Genomic DNA, 19,583 nt, shown 5'->3' on the forward strand with positions numbered 1-19,583 from the left:
CGAATTCTTGTTCTTAGTACCTGCAGGCCGACTGAGAAAGCCAACACTGCGGTCGGCGGCAGGCGATTTAGGGAAATATCTGATCAGCAACCCTTTCTGACTCGTAGGACGTTCGAATTCTTATTGCGCAATGCATAGTATTCCGTCCGGGTCGGCTGCGTTAGCCGTTGAAATCTGTCAGGCAGTTGAACTTCCCACGATCAACGTTTTCTTCCGTCACTCTTCCGTTTCAAATTGCCGTTTCAAACTTGGTCTTGAAGGGCACCATCAGTTGCGACGCCATTCCCAAGCTTTTTAAACTTACTGGTTTCTATTCCTTTAATTCACAAGCAAAGTCTCCTGTTAATTTTGTTCCTGACCGTGGTGCTCTACACAAGGAATACCCATCTGACATTTGACTACGTACTCTGAACCATTTACCCCTTTACTAAATGGAGCAAACTGCTTTTAAATTAAAGCGTATTTAAGTTGAATAAACAGGTCGTCCTTCTTAGTCACAGCGCTATGATCAAACTGTGCACTATCTTACGACTTAAGATGAAAGCTCATGCCATTCATCTTACATTAAGGGCATTTCTACCAAACACTTTTGACATGTACTTATCCTTTGATTCTTCTTTTTTACTCTTCCCTTAAGCCCAACTTCGTTTATTCAGCAAAAAACCGCGAGCCGGTGGGTCTCTTGCATTCGACATGGTGACTGATTGGTCTCGCGACCTGCGCCAGCAACTTACAGAGCTAGTTTCCTGACGCCCTTCGGCCCGGTGGACGTCGAAACGGAGTTCCTCTTTTTCTTTTAGCTGCCGTCCACTCCGCCAAACCTACCGTTATACATTGATAATGTATGAAAATCGTACTTAAGCTCGGGGCTCTTGAAAGATGTTTACTCCTTCATGGCGCCTCTGTAGGCAACGGGACCACAGCAGTGGCAGCAACAGTAGCAATGGTGGCGGAAGCGACCATTTAAGGACGCTGAAGTGCTTACGAACAAGAGTTGTGTTGAGTTCGGGCCTGCCCCGAGGCATCGTTCGACAAAATATTTCCCATTTCACAAAAGCCGTCTGCGCTTGAACTTATCGATGGGCAACTTATTCATTACGCTCACAACAGAGAGGTGTAAGTTATATGTTAGTAGGCAGTCCGTTGATCGATGCCGTGCGTTGGCAAAATATCGGAACATCGTAATTTCGAAAATTCGACTAAACGGGGATAGAACGATTCGAAGCGTCGTTTCGATTTTGGGTTGACTCAAAGTTTAAAAAGAACTGTATAGCGGGTTTTTTTTTTTATCGCTCCTACAGGCGATGACGGTGGCGGCTTGGAGACGTACGTCTAAAGGGGATGGCAATCTAAGTGATTCCACTCACTCTTATAAAGAGATTCGTGAGAAACTGCGGGAAGTAACGCTTGATTCTCCTTTTTGTTAAGATTTGGTTACGTATGTACCTATCGAATGAAATTGATTAATTTAGCAGAATTGATTTGTATTAAACTGGATTAGAGTAACAATTTCAGGAGGATAATTGGCTTTTTAACTGATGAAGGTATGTTGTTTCCTACAAATCGGTATATAACTGTAATATATATTGTGTTTTTAAGGCCACGTCATCCTTCTCAACGGATATCAAATTTTCTCACTGTCTAATTCTTGCTTTATTATTGCCGAGTTTGGTAATGAGGTGAACACCATTCCGTCTACTATATTGAGCTCCGCCGTCCTGTGCGCATGTACAGGGGGAAGGGAGGCCAAGGTGAGCAGTACGGTTAATGTGGATATGACGTGCTGTGTTTCATAAAAGTGGGGCCTCTTTCGAATCTACATTGAGTATTAAAATGTAGCTTGTTTTATATATTGTTGTATATGATCTTTGATCTGTTGAACGCGTCAACGCAACGTCGTAGGATCTATCAGCTTCGTTGGTAGCTCGTTTACGTAGATCCCTGCGATCACTGCAATAGTCATCGATATGGCTGAAACAACAATAGGTCTCAATCTGCTACTACTTCTACCACAACCATTATGAACCACGACAATGTCGCAGAAATGTTATCATGGGCACGACAACCTTTTTGGCTGTGAATCGTGCGCGATTGATCTTTTCTGATTGCGCCAATCCATGGCGTTAGTTTGTCCGTTATTGCCGATACTGTTCTCGCGCAAGGTAGAAACACGATATGAGGATAGAACTTTGGTAAAGCGGAAACTCGAGCCAAAAAGGGGAACAAACGTCATAGATAGATGCAACAAGTCCCAATATCTCTATTATTCCTGAGCATGAAACAAGTTTTTGGCATGCAGATGATGAAACAAATCCTCCTCATAATCCACGTACTTCCTGTAAGCTAACTTTTAAAGGCCCTCCCTGGGGCTAAGTTGCTCCTATACCTAAAAATAGGTTACCTAGAACAGGCCCAGCGGATTGCAAATCTTTTCCTTTTTGTAGTTATAAAGATATAAATGTAAAAAAAAAAAGAAGGCCGTATCCTACAAGCTGCCCCCTTCGATGACTACCACATCATGTGTCATTCAATCTGTTTACAATAAAATTAGATACATGTGAGTTGTATTTTCGTCTTAGACTTGTTTTACTGTATATTGAGAAAAATGTTGCGACCCTATGACTAAGTGGATCAGAAGATTCATGGCGAAACCAAGGGTCATTCTAATACGAAATTATCCGGCGATGAAGGCTTTTCTGAGCTTCCGAACCCTATTATTTCAGCAGTCTAAACTAAATCAATGACAGCATTTGAGATGAAGATTGAAACATTTTAGCTTTGAAGTTTCAAAGCCGCTACAACCATCTATGGCAGATATCGTCATATAGTGCATATATGCATAACGGTCTGGTGAAGCTAGCTTAATCACTGGCGACTTTCCATATCCTCATCAGCGAGCCTTCAGGTTCACTTGCTATGTTCGTTCAATTCAGGTCTCCGCCTAGTTTTCCCGTTTAGATAAATCGTCGGAGAAGCCGAATGCTATCGGGCATTTTTCTAAAAAATCACAGCTCTTTCACTCGTTCCTGGCGGAATCCAAGCAACAAGCAAGCTACGATTAATTCAAAGTAGGATATCTGACGACCTCTACAGGCCGACTAGCTGGCCTACCTAACCCGCAATTGCCGCCTACCTACACATGACTTGCGGAATCCGCCCTAATAACTGTTGTCCGTCTCTTGAGTCCGTATCCTGTCGATGCAGTTGTAATATATGACAACAGAGGTCGACAAAGATCGCTTTGTTGGCTGTCAGTTTTTTTTACAGCGTCAACCGCTTGACCCCGCTTCACTACCAACGAGCCAAGATAGTGGTCTGTGCTCCTTGCCAGCAACTTGCATATACACGAGCATTAAAAAAACTCCATATTTCCACTTCCGATTCCCCATTCGATGCTGTGGTTCTACGTTTTCCTCAATTATATTTAATTATTGACTCGCAATGTGTCGCTTGTTCTCGCCGAATACGTAAAGTATCAAACGTCTAAGCGTATCTTCCTCGCTGAAACATTCGTGCTACCAGCGGTGTCAACTAATAGGTAACATATGATTCGTACTGGTCAATTCTGAATCGGCTCCTTTGAAATGAATGGCGACAGGACTGACTGATATTACCCACAAGATGTTTTCAGAACATGGCGTATAGGAGTCCCCAATAGTGTTCAGCTGTCAGTTATACGGGAAATATCTAGAGCTAGATAAAGGCTTAGTTTAGTAGTCAATTCACTTCTGACGATTTACGCCCTTCGCTTTTGGAGCCAATCCCGGTCCCGTCGATGCTGTCTGGCTGAACGGTGGTGGTAACGAATGAAATTGTGTATAGCAACCAGAGCTGCTTAATAATAGTGCGCAAATTATAACTGTGACAATGAAGCGCCGGCATTAGGCCTATAATGCAATACTTTCATTGGCCTTAAGTACACTGTCGTCATTGCTGCTGATGTACTGACCATAACTAAGTGCGGTCGCACGCTAGATTAGTTTGCCATTAGAAGTATTTGCACGTTCCGTGCTCTGTCATTTCGTCGGCTTCTGCATCAGGCCTTTCAAGCACGTGCAAATAGATACTCCGATTATTGATACTGATACTCTCCGAGGGAGGAGAAAACGTCTGTCTGTCTGTCTGTCTGTGTTTGTGATTAATGACACTCGCGAAGCAATAAGTCATCAGCTCACATGCCATAGGATCGGTGGCATCTAAAAATAGCTCATATCTTTACTCCATAGATTTATTTTTTTCTTACCGTTTATACCTGGGCAGACAGGTCAGCGTGCAGCTCATCAACTAAATGCAAGACAATTGCGTATGCGTTGACTTCTGCAATGGCTGTGTCAGTGATTAGCCAATTACGCGATACGGCATGGAATTGAGGCCCCAATGATTTTTGTTAGAATGATATTGACAATTGTGCGTTCATCTAGGCTTATTCTGTGCGATCACCTACCATAATGTTACCTCGTGCGTAAAAAAGGGTCTATTACGCTTCTTTAAGCATATTTTTCGTATATTCCATCTATTTAATTAGACGAATAGAAAAGAGATAATTAAATGGAGAATGTTTCCTTCGTGTACCCAGGACTGGAAACACAGAACGTTCTATGTAGTTACGACTTTGAATGAATAAAAACGATGTATGATGAGTCTTCACTAGCTTCAAGTACGGTTTCTTAGCACACACAAAATTACCGAATGTAGCATAGCAAAAGTGCTCTATAGATTCCAGGTCTTACCAGGCAGCCCATAAGCTCAACCACCACGAACGGAGCGTGAAGCGATGCGTCGTACTGCTCAAGTGATACATAAACTTAGTGGTTCGTGTATTACGACCCTCCCTTGCAATTTATATATTCTGGAAGGCCCGATTCATTTCGAGCTGTTTTCCAATAACTCGAATGTGTCACCAATACATTTTTAACGTACGGGCAATACTGAAAGAAAGCTTTCTTCTTATGGAAAATGCTAAACACTTGCAGCTATGGCAGTATTGTATGTACAGCGAAAAATATGCGGCTGCTACAAAAGAAGCTGAAATAGGTTTTAGCCTAGGTCGAGAAAAGTTCATAGCCTACACAAGTTAGTGATCACCTTCAAGTTTACCTGACGCTTTCTTAAAAAGCGGCTTTGGTAGCCGCTTCGTTTCAGTCAAGGCTATCGAAGGCTAATATGACCACCTCATCGATGTCGTTTGTTCCTCGGTCTGTCAGGAACAAAGTAGCAGGGGTTTTTCGATTATTGTTCGACGAGAAAATGTTCTACGCTGGCTTACGTACACTCTAGAGTAGAGCATGTGCCTATGATGGATAAAAGCTACTCGCTTGATAATCACTTTAAGTAGTGGTAAGTGGTGACCGCAGATGCGTAAAAGAAGGCGATATACCTCTCAGCAGGACGATTCGTTATAACCGGTGTCTACAGTATGGGTTGTAAATCTGGGAATGATTTGAAACAAGCACACTTACCGAATAGCCCATACTTGAATACGCCGGATTATTTTGTATGGCATCTTAGTGAGTGATAGTCCAACAGATAGATAACAGATCCTATAAGAAACAAGCTATTAAATTTGCAAATAGGGCATTGAAACAGATCGTTATTGTAATTGCGGTGTACGGTCGTTGCATTGAAAACTGAAATACGACCATACGTAAAAAAATCTATGGAATATCTCTTTTTGTTACTTTTCAATGTTAATAACAAAACATTGGCATATATATATATATATATACGCTGCTGCATTTATGCATTTTTACGTATTTATATGCATGTGCATTTTTATACTAAAAATTTAAAGGCCATCAGTGCTGACCCAACAAAAAAGTCTAAGCACAAACGAAAGTATAACTAGATAGGACAGCGAAAGCACTCACTACGGAACTGAACACCCGAACCGCATCGACAGCACGATGACGATGGCGGTGCCTTCGACGTGATGAAACTTCAACGGGAAAAACGGACCGATGTTGAAAAATTAAAAGCGAAACGAAGAGCAGCAACACAGAAATTGCGTTCGGCAAGGACGGATAGGACCACGACTCTGGCGGCCGCGATACAGCAATTCAAACGACGACAGAATTAGTAACCAGTTTGTTATGGATTTACTTCGGGGGTAGGTGGAAATGGTCTGATGCCTTATTTGCTTATCTGGTGCAGTCCTAACAGCGGCTTCAAGCATACCCCTTACGTGAACACCGCTATAGTGCGCCTTGTTAGCGGTTCCAACTCTCGGTTCAGCTAGAGCGGCGGAACGACTGTTGCCGCTAAACATGAGATAAGAACCCTATTTTTCGAATGGGTTCTAGCAATGTGTTTACTGCGTAAGTCTTGCCAAAGTTATCGCCGACATGCATGCATATATATATGTAGGTAAGGACGTGGCCTTTGCGATAAATGCCCCGATTCGGTTTCGTGTTTTGATTTTCATATATTCAATTTCGTTATTTCGAAACGAAATGAATATTCCCAATAGCTGAGGCTAAATTAATACCGCTCCACAAATTGGAAATTCAAGGAGCGGTGCCACGAAGCGTACTTCTTAAATCCAAATGTCTAGTCCCTTTGGCAACAACGAAAAAATGTAAAATGGCCAACGACAACCGTTAGCATACCACAATATATACATATATATGTTCTTACTGTAATTATTGCATATTATCGTCGACTAGCTGCTTCATATCGTATCTGTATCTTTTATACGTATATATTCAAACTCCTCTATACGTGGCTGTGCATGAAATGTTCTCATCGGCCGGCACCTGAGACGCAGGAAAGGCGACGGCAGGACAAGGACGAGAAGGTGGTTGTAAACAATTCCCGTAGTCGACATTTCGGCATCATCTCGTGCATCCCTAATTATAGCTGCTACTGCTGCTGCCACTGAGGCCATAGCTTGCAGCTGAAGCCCGAAGCCCACGCTGCCCGTCGCTACGGCATGGTCCCTTGCCTTTTCTGTTTCCCCGGCCCCTCGTGCCTCAACGATGCATAATTATAACGCATTAGTTTTGTTCAGCAATTGAATGCATTGTACATGGGAAAACGAGAAAGCGTTGTCATCAAATCGACATTGTCGATGGGCCTGCCGCCTTTCATATGTTGTCCATTGTGCTGTATTATTTTGTAGTCAACTACGTTCTGCGGGAAAGGCGTTCGTTCCTTTAGCCGGCCCTTTGTGCCACTTGCGGTCTAAGCTACAAAACTATTTCGCAGGGGGTTCTAGCTTCCTGCCACCGCTTAATTTTCTTCAGCCGTACAACGACAGCTGCGAATAGGCGGTGGGCATTGATGGACGTAGCACCATTTTTCGGAATAGACCGCTGTGGTGAAATAAGGTAACACACATAAGCTACAGGTAACTGGCATTCTATCGGATATCTGCTAGCTAATGATGCTAATTAGGACGCATAGAAAACCCTGTCAGCAAAGGTTCCGCTATGTCCGCACCGCTCTAACTGCATTAAATGAAAGGTGCAAGTGCGAATGATACGAAAGTATGAGCTGGTGCGCGAAAAATTACAAGCAAAACCTGAGGCCTTATCAGGCCATTAGAAGTCTGACGGGGATGAAATTGATGTCTTATAGGAACGCAAGCACGCTACAACTGGCAAGCCCGAGGGAAGATTGTGTTGTAAAGCCGAACGCTTGAACATTATAACTACAAAGACCGTGTATTGAGGGTATCAAGTGGTAAGGGTTGGTCTAGCGAAACTTTTTGAAAATTGTCGAATTTCCCTGGCTGAATGGAGAGATAGACAAGTACCGAACTTTAGTTCTCAGGACGCTTTGCCGTTTATGCTCCGTGTAACGAAAGTGAACACTAATTGCGGAACGGATTGTTCTATTCTAGATAGAGTAGTTAAGGAAGCTTAGCACGATATATTAGGGAAATTTTGAAAATTTGTCTTCCTTTTTCGATTAGCAAGCCCGCAAGTGGTATTTTGTCGAGACTACGAATTAAGATTGTTAGGTTACCATACACAAACGTACGCTAAGCGTCTCTAGAAAGGAGAAAAATTAATCTATTGGTATCGATGCTGTCAATCGTGATTAACGAGGGTTACTACTGTTAATGTTACCGCTGCCAGCTAACTAGAAGCCGATGTGTGCACTCTACGTCCAATCTAAATACAAATTGTTACAGATTTCTATATAATTGTTATAGCGGAGGCAAGTTGAATTAATCAGTTAGTAAATAAGTTTAAAAAGCGCGGCGCTATGGAAGATGGAGATCCGATGAGCCTATTGAACACAACGAGTATCGGGAAAATTTTTCGGTAAGGACTTCTCTATTCTAGCAAAAACGTTCATTTATTTGTTAAAAAATAAAAACAATTGACCTAGATTAGAGTCAAGAAGGTATATCGTAAGATGGCCTTAAAGGCGGTAAAGGGGAGTTGATCTAATTACTTGCTCAACAACTTGGCCGCTACATCAGACGACTGAAAAGTACAAAACGTGTATTGGCTTATGTTCTTTTTGTTATTTGTGATATTAGAAAATCTGCGTCGAAGACCGGCGTGTCCTAACGCCGTGTACGGGGTGTTGCCGGTTATGCTAGAAATCTGATCAGCGGGGACTGAATAGTAATATCACGAGTTATGATGGTGTGTCATAAAGTATCAATGGCATGCCCCGATAAAGTTAACAAGCCAAGCTCGTTCGGGCAGTTAAGATCAACGCGATCAAAGCAAGGCAAAGGGCGTTCCCTAACGTTGTGCCATGTGCACTAGTTATATTAATCTTACAGTTAAGCTAATAGAATTAGCAAGAGAGATCTTTCCTCTGTCTGTGTGATCGTACAAGTTATACCTAATGGAGTCTACTAACGTCGATGCATTTTTTATAGATATAGCTTTACAAAGCCTCGTAGAAATTTATCTGAACGACTGGCCTTTTCTACAACATGCCTCACTGGCCCGACAAGGTGTTCTTGTCTGGGTGCATTGAAGGTAGGAAAAATATTGAGCCTAGAAGATGCAGGATTTCAACATTTCTTTGTTGTCTTGCCACTGAAATGAACGGTTCTGGCAATGATTCAGCGAGCCGTTCGTTTTATACCGGAAACTCAGTTATATAAATAAATTTCGTCGAATTTGTAGACCAGAGTATATTGGATAGGTTTTGTAATCTACAGTAAGTAAAAGGCAGGCTTTCCGTTAATCTAGCGAGGATGTCTCAAGAGCCACTTCAATTTAAGCTCAATAGCGTGCGCATTTCGTACATTTTGTTGGATCGATATATATAAGCACAAAAAAAAAGATGTTTTCGACATTGGTTGAATAGCTTCGAGTAACAGAAGTGCGCAAGCATGCACATCCGATAGTTGGCAGAAAATCCTTATTCTTGTTTTGTCAAGGCCGGTTATGCCTCAACGGATCACGTCTGGCTAGCGTTTTTTCATGTAACAGTCAACATACAGTACTGTGAATGATACAAAACGGCTTGCTTAAGTGACATTGTGCTATCTGCAATTGCTGAAGTATCGCCTGTCTTTCACCTAAACAGTTGTATCGGACTCTTCTATACCTTCAGCAGTATCAGGTCAAGGTATACCTTCAGCAATGAGTGAAGGATGATGTTTCCGTTTGGTTCTGAAAAGCTTCAGAGACAAAAAGCAGTTCTATAAATGACTTCAGCCGCTCGATGGATGGCCTAGTATCGATATAGCTTAATTGCTTGTGCCGTTCTGTTTGCTATGTCTAAATCCATAATATTGTGGTAAGAATGCGTTATGTTCTAAACAAGAAAGCAGGCCGAGCCAAAGATGCATCGGTATGTGTGTGTGTGTGTGTGTGTGTGTGTCTGAGATATCAACACGAACAATCACCTGTTTGACAGTCACTCCCCTACGTACCTCTATGCAGAGGCAATCAATAGAACGTCTCGCTGCATCGCCTGGAATAAGGCCGATAGTTCAACAGTGGCAGGCCGATTTTGGCATGGACATTCAGGAAATGGCTGTGGGGCGCGGTCGCTAGCCCGTTAGTACAGCTACCGAGTACCCTCCCATTCCAGTCCGCTGTTCACTCCGCTACGACTAAAGTTTGTACAGAGAAAGGGAAGGCATCGCGATTTGAGTTGGGAGTGATTGTGGCGGCTGAGGTATCCTTACCTTCAAGGTTGCAGGTTTATCGCAGCCAATGTCGTGTTCGGTTGCTTGATGAACGACTTTGTCTATTCTGTTTCCATGACACTATATGCGAACTATTCTCTTCGGCCCTTACCTTGCGAAAGCCATCCATTGGTGCCTTTTGCCAGCAGGTCCTTCAGGCGGGTCACAGGCAGGGGGGCATTACAAGCCTTTCACTTACAGGTGACACGTATTCATCGGCGTTCCTGGACCTCAGTATATCAGAAGTCCTTCGTGGGGTCGGCTGCAGGCTACGTAGGCAGCATAAGTGAATAAAAGCTGATTATCGGACGCCTAACAACAACTTGCTAAATCTGTTATAACCCGCTATAGGAAAACTAAGGAATGGACGGATAGAATAGATGACTTGCGTAGGGCAGTTCAGGGTAAGCCGACGGATCTTGTGTGGGACGGTGAGTGTACGGAATGCTCCCCTTTACTGGTAATGAATAGGAAAATGCTCGTCAAACATAAAAAAAAGAAGAAGGAGGAAACTCAGCATGCATTACGTGGAAGCATATAGTAGAATTTCGTGTATTACGTCAAACGGAAATGTTGTATTGTATACTAACACACTTCAATAAATGCTCTATGACACAAATCCTGCTGGCCTGATCTAGGTTTGGCCTATGACCTTGTTTTATCTATCTAGAGTATTAGAGTTGCAGCAATTAGTAGCTGCACTAAAAGCGTGATCTATTTGCAAATAGTTCGTGTTGAAAAACACGCGTACTGGCATAGCCTGTGTGACATTTTGAAGCTTAGTGGGTTAAATCAGGTTTAATACTTAATAATGATAGCTTTATGTGCAATTCTGCAAGCTTAAAAGTACAATCACTCGCATATACCATGCAGGATTGAAATCAGGAAACGGAATTAGATAGGCAGAAGGCTGTCTCACATACATACAAACTCTAAGATACGCTTGCAACTGCGCAACTCAGAACATTCATCATTCTTTTTCAAGCTTCTTTATGCTTTACACAGTGTATGATAGCAAGGGCTTTCACCGTCACAGCCACGTAGGGCGGAGAACAACTAGCAGTTATCGAAAACTGCTTCTGAAAATTATGGCGCAAGTGTCCGTAAAAGCAAAGTTAACTATAAAGCTGCCCAACGTGCCTTCAGAAGATGCATCTTCGTGTCCCGCTACAAGACTTGAGTGCACTACATGGTCGTCCTATTGCAAGTTTACTTTCTTTGACCTTTTAGGCTATCAGCCGCCTATGAAAACCGTTTGGTAACATACTAGCTGCCTGAAACATAAGCTTACTTCATTCACTTCGACTAAACGAAGCTCTCTAAACTCGTTCTGCACTTAAGCATAGCAAAAGTTTTGAAAATCCAGGTAGGCGCCATCATGATACTGCCACCGGCCCATCGATCAGCTTCGTCGTCACAATTGCAAGCGTTCTTAGAGTGCCATTGACGTCGTGCCCCAGAATGCTTTCACACGCTTAGCTAGTTTGGTTGTATGTCTACGCATCCGTTAACTATTCGCTTGACGCTACTATACTTTTTCTCTGAGGTTCTTTCTGTGCCTGCAACAATACGCTCTGCGACATCTTCGGTAACGTACGGTGCGAAGGCTCCAACACATCGCCTTTTCGATGGTTTGGGCCAAAGACATGCGAAGCCGTTTCGCACCTGCAACTAACGCCCTAAGCATACTGTGCAATATATCTCTTGCAACGAAAGTAGTTGTAAAATTGTGTTACTGCTGACAGCCGTAGTATCTAATTGGATCAAAAGGCAGCAATCAGGAGTGCCCTTTAGGATGGAGCCGTGCGTATGTGTAAGCCACTGAGTCTCGATACACAGGGGACATCGCTAAGCCTTTGGTTGGGCCAGAAGTTGGTCCTTCTATCTTATGAGCCTGTTGAGTAGCGTCATGTGCTTTGGCGTCGGGTTCGGCCACGGCTACAGTCTCAGTTTTTTCGGATTAAGCTATACGGTTTGTGTTAAACCTAGGTTTCGCCACTGCCGTCGCTGCTACCGCAGTCGCGACATCGACGTACCCATCTGTTGCTCAGACTACCGACATGTAGCTGGGGAAGCGCACAAGGTGGTGTAAAGAAGGTGACTTCGCTGGCCGGACGGAAATTTGGAAAGGATCACTACTGAAAGCGAAGAAAAAGACCGCAACGTAGATGTGGAATGCAGAATGGATGGCTGCATAGAAGAGAATGATATGGGATGGCTATCGTATAAAGGGAAAAAAACGAGAAAAAGTAGACCAGGGAATAACCCAGCATGTCTACTGTTGCTGCTGCTGTTGCTGTAAACGACCTGGTCTGCCTCTTGAGTCGCTCAATGTCGAGTGGCTGATTTGTTCTAGGAGGACTTGACGGACTAAGGATGGTACTTGTTCGCCACAGGTGCGGACCACATAGTTGCAACAAGAAGGTGGAAAAAAGTGCGACGTGCTTACATACATAGGCTTTGGAACATCATCGACTGAAACGCTGACTGCACAAGACGCAAGGTTAGTTCGGTTCAGTGATGTGTCTCTTCAATGGCGATGATGATTCTACCTTCAATGATGCTGTCTGCGTCTGGAAGTCTGCCGGTCGGCCGATCGACGAGTCCATTGATGGATCGAAGTGGATGTGGTTCAGAGATGCATCCCACTGCTCAATAGACGATAATGTTTCTATATCCGGGCCACTTTATCTTCTTTCTATCGACGACTTTCTTGGTTCACAGTTTTTGCCCACAAAATTCTTGTAAAACAAACGACCATAGTTGGGCAGTTGCAGGTTCCACTAAGGATCCGAGAGGTTACAGATAGTAAGATAGAATGAAGTTATACCAAGACGGAGTACCGCAGAGCTGTAAATACTATCTAAGGACATACGCAGTCAGCCTGCTTACCCCTGAAGCAACAAACAAGGCTTGGTCGGCCTCCGGTACGGGTTGACTGATCGTTTTTTGCCTGCAAAGCAAAAGTAACTCGGTTTCGCCTGCTTTCGCCATTCGTAAAGGTACAGAAGACTCGAACCACGCCACGTTTAGGAGGCAGTACATCATAGTAACCGTGGCAGCAGCAGCAGCAGCAGTAGGAGTTTGATTCCTACTGCTGCTGCTACCACAAATACCTGGCTCGCGCTGCTCGTGTTTCCACTACGACGAATCTACTCCTGCTGTCCCTTCTGCCATCGTTTTCTTCTTTCGCCTTCAGATCCGTCTTCTCTTCGTCGTAGCGGTGTAATTACAAAGTTGTTTGTCTCGTGGCAAATTTTCCACCTTCCGCCGTAACCCCGAAACTAACCTTCGAAAACAGCGCTCGTGTCCGCCTATGCCTGAAGCACCTGAAGAACTCCGCTGTTATCTCCTGCGGTAACACCAACACCCCATTCGAAGGCAACCAAGCTGGATTTTGAAGACAGAAAGGTTCTATCTGCCACTAAATTTAATAGAGGAAAGACATTTTCAATGATTTATATAACTGATTCTTCATTTTGTGAGCCCTTTACCTCTCAATGACCTTACCTTCTTGTTGCTTTTGTTTGGCGAATGTGGATGAGAGGGCAGCAGGCTTCTGGAAGGCAAAAACCTTTCCTCTGTCCTGCTCCCAACAGACAGGATATCGAATCGTCGGTGTTCGTGTCCATGTCGACCTTGTTGTACGGTCGCCTCGAACTAGCTCCGCTGGTTCTTCCCAATGGCCACCTTTTAACCACCACACGTCTCTCCGACAACCAAAAGGGAGACGATAGACAGAAGAGGTCACGCTTCCTATTCATAGTTAACGCATATACGCGTACCTCGGTATGCCTCGTCGCTTGTCCAACGAGTCCTTTCGGCTCCATCGAAGCACCGTTCCTCTATCAGCTGGAAGCTGTCACAAGATGCCGATTGTATGGGTCAAGCCCTCGTCGAACGAAGAAATCAACAGCCTCGGCACTAATAGGTACGTTCGTATCTGCAAATGCTTAGTCGAATTCTGTGTATCTAACATACTCTTGATATGCTTAATAATCCTGTCATCGTGTAACAATTACAGGAAAAACTGCGTCTAAACTTTACTAGAAAAATGCCACTCCAATGGGTCAATGTTTTCATCCATGTTATCCAGCAGAGAGGTATGCTACATAATACTTTAAGCCTGTAGCGCAATTGGTTGAAGTTGTGTTCGATGATGCATCGTCATCGATATACCACCTCTGGCAGGGGTGTCGCATAAAATTACTGAGAAGAAAGACTGCTCCCAGTTTGAGGGCTTGTACTAGAAGAATGCGACGCTTTGTCTCCGCCGGAAGAAAATAGGGATAAAAATGGGCAGGTTATATTAAATTGCACGGTATGCTTAATTGACTAGCGAACGATATATCTACTCCATACAGTTACAGTAGATCACTGAACTTTATCTTCCGAAGCTCCTATCTAGAAAAATTTCAAGCAGAAGTGTCTGAACTTTTATTGAAAATGAAGATCGAATTAGTGCTATATTCACGTACACGTGCCCAGACTTGTATATATATGTGTATATACATGTGTATAATATCATGTGTAAGAAATGTTGTACGCACACCTATTCAAGATAGCACCAAAGTGTGCTCTGTTGACTGAATTAAATATTAAGGCTATATATTCTACGAGTTTACTGCAACGTTCCTAAAAGCAGCAAAAACAGTTTTGGGTGTGATCCGATCCTAAATACACCATGCAATCAAATGGGCACATCAACTGATCTATTTTGCAAATACGAGCTTACCTTTATCACGGCCTACATTTACGTGTATCTAGGCTACAATACCTAACAGAGCTTGAAGTAATTTAATATACGCAATAATAATATTTCGATAGCTAATTATTAATACTTTTAGGAGACGTAATAAGGCTTCACATTTTTCCATCCGCTTGATAAAGCAAATCACCCTAAGTGCAAACCTAATAGATTGTATTGTACGGGACTGTATCGCACCAGCGTGACGGGCTCCTAATTTTTTCTCTACACGTCTTTTGCCAAACAACGCTAGCGGGTCTTTCAGGCCTCATGGATCTCACGACCTCCGTGGCTTCTCTAGCTTCGCTTGGTGTTTGATGTCCAAATTAATCCGTGCTATCTCAAACGGGATTAACGTATTCTCCGGCGCTAGCTCTGCTGGCCACCCATTCTCGATTATGTTAATTATTTTACAAATTAACCCATTTAACGCGTCAGGTCGCCCCTCTGGAAAAGGGAGACAATCTGCAGGCTGTTACTTAGCAGCTCCAATACAGTCTCTGGTCCAGTACGATAACGGGTGATCCGGAATTTTTTCAACAACGATCGAGGGTGGGAAAAAAACAGTTTGCAGAGGAAGATAAACAAACAGAGGTAGCTACAAAAGGCGGAAGTTGAAAACATGGGATCAGACGACCAGAGTGTCGATCTACAAGGTTAAGGAAATTGTAGATCAGACACTAAATCGGTGTGTACAGAAACGTAAGTTAGATGAAGGAATCGGACAAAGGCGCGTTGGAAGCTAATTTTGACAGAGAAATCGCTAAGCATCACTTAGACAGCCGCAGATGCGGACGCTGTACGTAAGCTGTGCCAAGTTAACATACACCAAACTAAACATAATCCCAAACAATAAACGATCAGTGCAGTTAATTCAACCTGATAGAAAACAATCGAACGTAGCCAATTTAATTTATCACAGCTAAATAGCATTGTACTACTGCATTTTGGTTCTACTGAACCTGGTTCCAGCGTTGAGCAGCACTCTTACCTAGCCTTTTGAACGATTCTCGATTTAAGATTTTATTATTCATTGCACATAGAACGCATTACAGATAAATATGAATCTCACTCATTTGTATTATCTCCTATAAAAAGCGATGCACAAAGGGAAAGAGTGATTTTGAATACAACCACTAGACAAATGTCCTTAATACCTTATTTTTAAGCTTCCAGATAAGTCATACATATGGATCTGAGGCCTTGTTACATGACAAAAATCCTATCGAATCATTTTATGCTTTTGAATTTTGAATTTGAATGCGATTATGTCCTAAGATCTGTCCTAACAACAAGGTAATATGGAAAATCAGCTTCTGGCGATATGAAACTAAGGGAAAATACTGACTTATTCATATGGGGGATTTTAGTTTAGTGTTTAGAACACATCTGTCACCTTCAGAAAACGCCCTTTTCGATTCTATGTACCTAATTTCGAAGCAAAAAATATTCGCTACTGCTGGATTGTTGATAATACCTTTTTAATGGAAAATAGTAGACACAGCACCTAAATTCGGATTTTTGAGCCAATACAGCCAAGATAGGTACCTTTCCTTTGCCTTAGATTGAGTACATAAATCGAATGGTACATACGAGGTTTTATCACAGACGATAGCAAAAAAACGTTCCTTATAAAATATATTACGTTTTATTCTTTAACTTAAATCAGTTTTACAAAGAAAAAAGCTAAATTGAATATTGATATTAGTTTGTTCAGTGGTGTAAGAGTTTTAGTTTTTTTACAGAAGGTAGATCGGCTAGGTAATGTCTGTTACGTATTACGTCCAACTCTTGACATGATACACTTATATAATAGTTACAATTAGAAGGACCTTAGGCGAAAACCACTAACCATCGAAGCATAGATAAAAATAATATAAAGGCCTACGGATAAGTAAATAGTAAAGAATGACGTACTGGCTAATCCGCATTTTATATAAATGAATCTGGTTAATGGGCTCGTTATATGGGCGATGCAGACGTACGTTCTTTTTATTTTGCCTTCGAATCGGACTTCTGTCAAATAATTGGTTTGATAACTGTGCGATTTCTTCCAGCTGTGGCTCTCTCGCGCGAGCGATGGATATTTAGACGTATACCACTAAACATGGTATATGCACCATGTCTTAGAACATATTCAGTAGAGACGAAACTATTCAGGTCTCGGTCGAGGGCCATAATAATAAAAAGCCATCTTTAAAAGAAACAGAATCCTGAAATTGAACATGCTTCCCGGTGCAACCTCTCGAACCGTTACAGCTCTAGCTGGGAGATCCGGGGGCAAGGATCCATCTATCAATACACAAAACTACACTAGACCACATGAGTAGGAGTGCATTAAAATATTATAGGTGGGCAAAAATTGCGGGCCCTCGCTGAAAGGAATCATGTTAAGGCGTAAAGCAACCATAATCTAACGACGAACGTCAATCAAACAGGGTTCAGCTATGATTACCATCGGTTTTGCTCTGTCCAATAAAATTTCTCATCGCGCAAGTACTTCTTTCTTAGTTAAATCCCGTTTATCAGCTTAAGGGTCTAGCACAGGTATTTCTCTATCATCAATTTAACGAATATGCAGATATATAACTTTGTTGTTAATAGTTGTCCAACTATATACTTTATCGTTTAGTCGTAGTAGTGGACCTTCAAAGGTCCCTTATGTAAAGTTACAGATTGTCAACTGTTTTCTGTTTTTCGAACTTTTTAGCCCTCTTCCTGCCTCTAATGCTCTGTGCCCTCTCAATTTAGCTCTAATGTTCTTTTATTCTTCCAAAACTCTTCATATACACATGCGTTTCTGGAACCGCCAACGGCTGCTCGAGTCAAACTGTATTAACCGATTGATCCCAATGCCGGTTGTTGGCGGACTTAGCCAATCGCATAGAATCAGCAAGGCGTCTTGAGAAGCCTGTCGTCGCGTTTGTGCCAGCGCAGGCTGTTCGCTTAGTTAACCACCGTTATATGCCCGAAGGTCACATAGTCTAGGCCCAGTAGCTTGCAGCATGGACAGGGTCGCACCTTACAGCCTCTTGTAGGCCCTTCAGGCGGCTGCTATCTCCTTGACGGTGCATTTTACAGGCCGAGTGTCCCCCTCTTCGCTGCGAACAAGCACTTCCCCCAAGCATTTTGTCTCATAGCTACTGCTACTACGTAATCACAGGGCTGCAACAGGGCTCACATAAAGCAGTAGCGGTAAAAGTGACAACCGCGTGGGGTTTTAGTGGGGACCAACAGTTGCCCAAGGGATGGTAAAAAAAAACAAAGGCAGCAGCGGCGCGGCAAACGTTGTCAGCCAACTACCTGAGACTATAGGAACAATTACAATAACCTTGCCTTATTGCTTGACACATCCTAATCATACATCGAAACTTAAACCGGAAAGGCTTTAGGGTGTTTAGCAAATTTTCTTTACTTACTATTATGATGATAATAACAACGAGGACAATAACAAATTGCATAACACCGGCAATGGCGGAACGCAGCAGCAGAAACAGCAACAACAACAACAACAACAAGAGGCACGGAGCGTCGCTCCGTATGCATGTAAAGAGTAATATTTATTGCAAAGATAAAAAAAAAGATTCTAGCTTTAATGCGTTGCTGACTAAAACGTATAGCGAGGATTTGCAAACTGTTGACATAATAGATGCGGTCCATTCATTAAGGCCAGTTCAAACGCTGGTAATTTTTGGCCATGTTATAGCTAACGATTAACTAGCAGATTTTCGTTTCTCAAGTACTAATTTCAATTACTCTAGTACTTTTTGGCGCCTATATTCACTCAACCCGTAAATTAAATGAAGTATATGATTTAGTAAAACGCTGATACACCCGTATCTTTTTTTCATAGCGCCGGAGTTGTAGTCGGACCTAGTCATTAGTTGCTAAAATCAACATCACGGTCACAGTCTCCGTTTCGTAGCGCATCCCGTACACACTATTAGAGAAATCGTCGTTCATTCGGTCAACGGCCACAGAAATAAGCCATTTAGAGTGCTACTTGGTCAGCACATACTCGGTTTCAGGACAACGTTGTCGGGAACACGGAAAATCCCGGCCGCTTTTTCCTTGTCAGTGTTCGTTAGCGGCCCCGAGAAGAGGCAATAAAAAGATAGGAAGGTGGAAAAAAGCCCTGTTTAGTACCTCTGGTGGAATTAAAACGATAATTTTATATGTTTTCCTCGATGATTTCAACCACTAGCAGTCGCTACCGCGGCAGTAGCAGTAGCAGAGCTTACGCCAAAATGAAGTCGAGAGATCGACTCGCCGCGTCTAGGAGTCATCTTCATTGCGGGCTTTGGCACCTGATTCTCCCTTCTGAACTGCTGCTGGTGAGGACTTTAAGCAGACTTTTTTCCTTTCGTATTGCTCATCGAACTGTGATATTCAAAGCTACAGTGAAAGTGGGCAGTAAAGATTCGTAAGTTTATCTCGTTTCTTCCATTTTGGGAGAAAATGGTACGAGTAGTAAAGAATAAGCACTTTGATCCAGACGGAAACATATGGAGAGGATAGTCGTAATATAGTTGCATGCTTATTAATGCCCAGTTGATCATGATCAGGATGACGTAAGGACCATTGTCATTATAGATGATGGGAGAACATAGAATTTTTCCCTTTGATTCAACTGATTCGGGCCTGTCTATGTTTGAAGAGGCGATACTTGACGTGCATAACCTTACGCCTTATCGCCTAAAGGAGCGAATGTGGTTATGGCGAGCGCCGATT

General features: G+C 42.8%; 1 long non-coding RNA gene across 1 annotated transcript in view; it reads right to left on the reverse strand.

Moving 5' to 3' along the window:
• LOC111270745 (uncharacterized) overlaps positions 1–9,592 on the reverse strand; it is a 46,306-nt gene extending 36,714 nt beyond the window's left edge. The window contains exon 1 of the long non-coding RNA XR_002686450.1: positions 9,547–9,592. This is a non-coding gene — a long non-coding RNA (uncharacterized LOC111270745). The remainder of the gene's footprint in view (positions 1–9,546) is intronic.
• Between the last annotated feature and the right edge of the window lie 9,991 nt (positions 9,593–19,583).

Source organism: Varroa jacobsoni, unplaced genomic scaffold, assembly GCF_002532875.2.
Source record: "Varroa jacobsoni isolate VJ856 unplaced genomic scaffold, vjacob_1.0 contig00081, whole genome shotgun sequence".
In the NCBI taxonomy this organism is placed as follows: domain Eukaryota; kingdom Metazoa; phylum Arthropoda; class Arachnida; order Mesostigmata; family Varroidae; genus Varroa; species Varroa jacobsoni.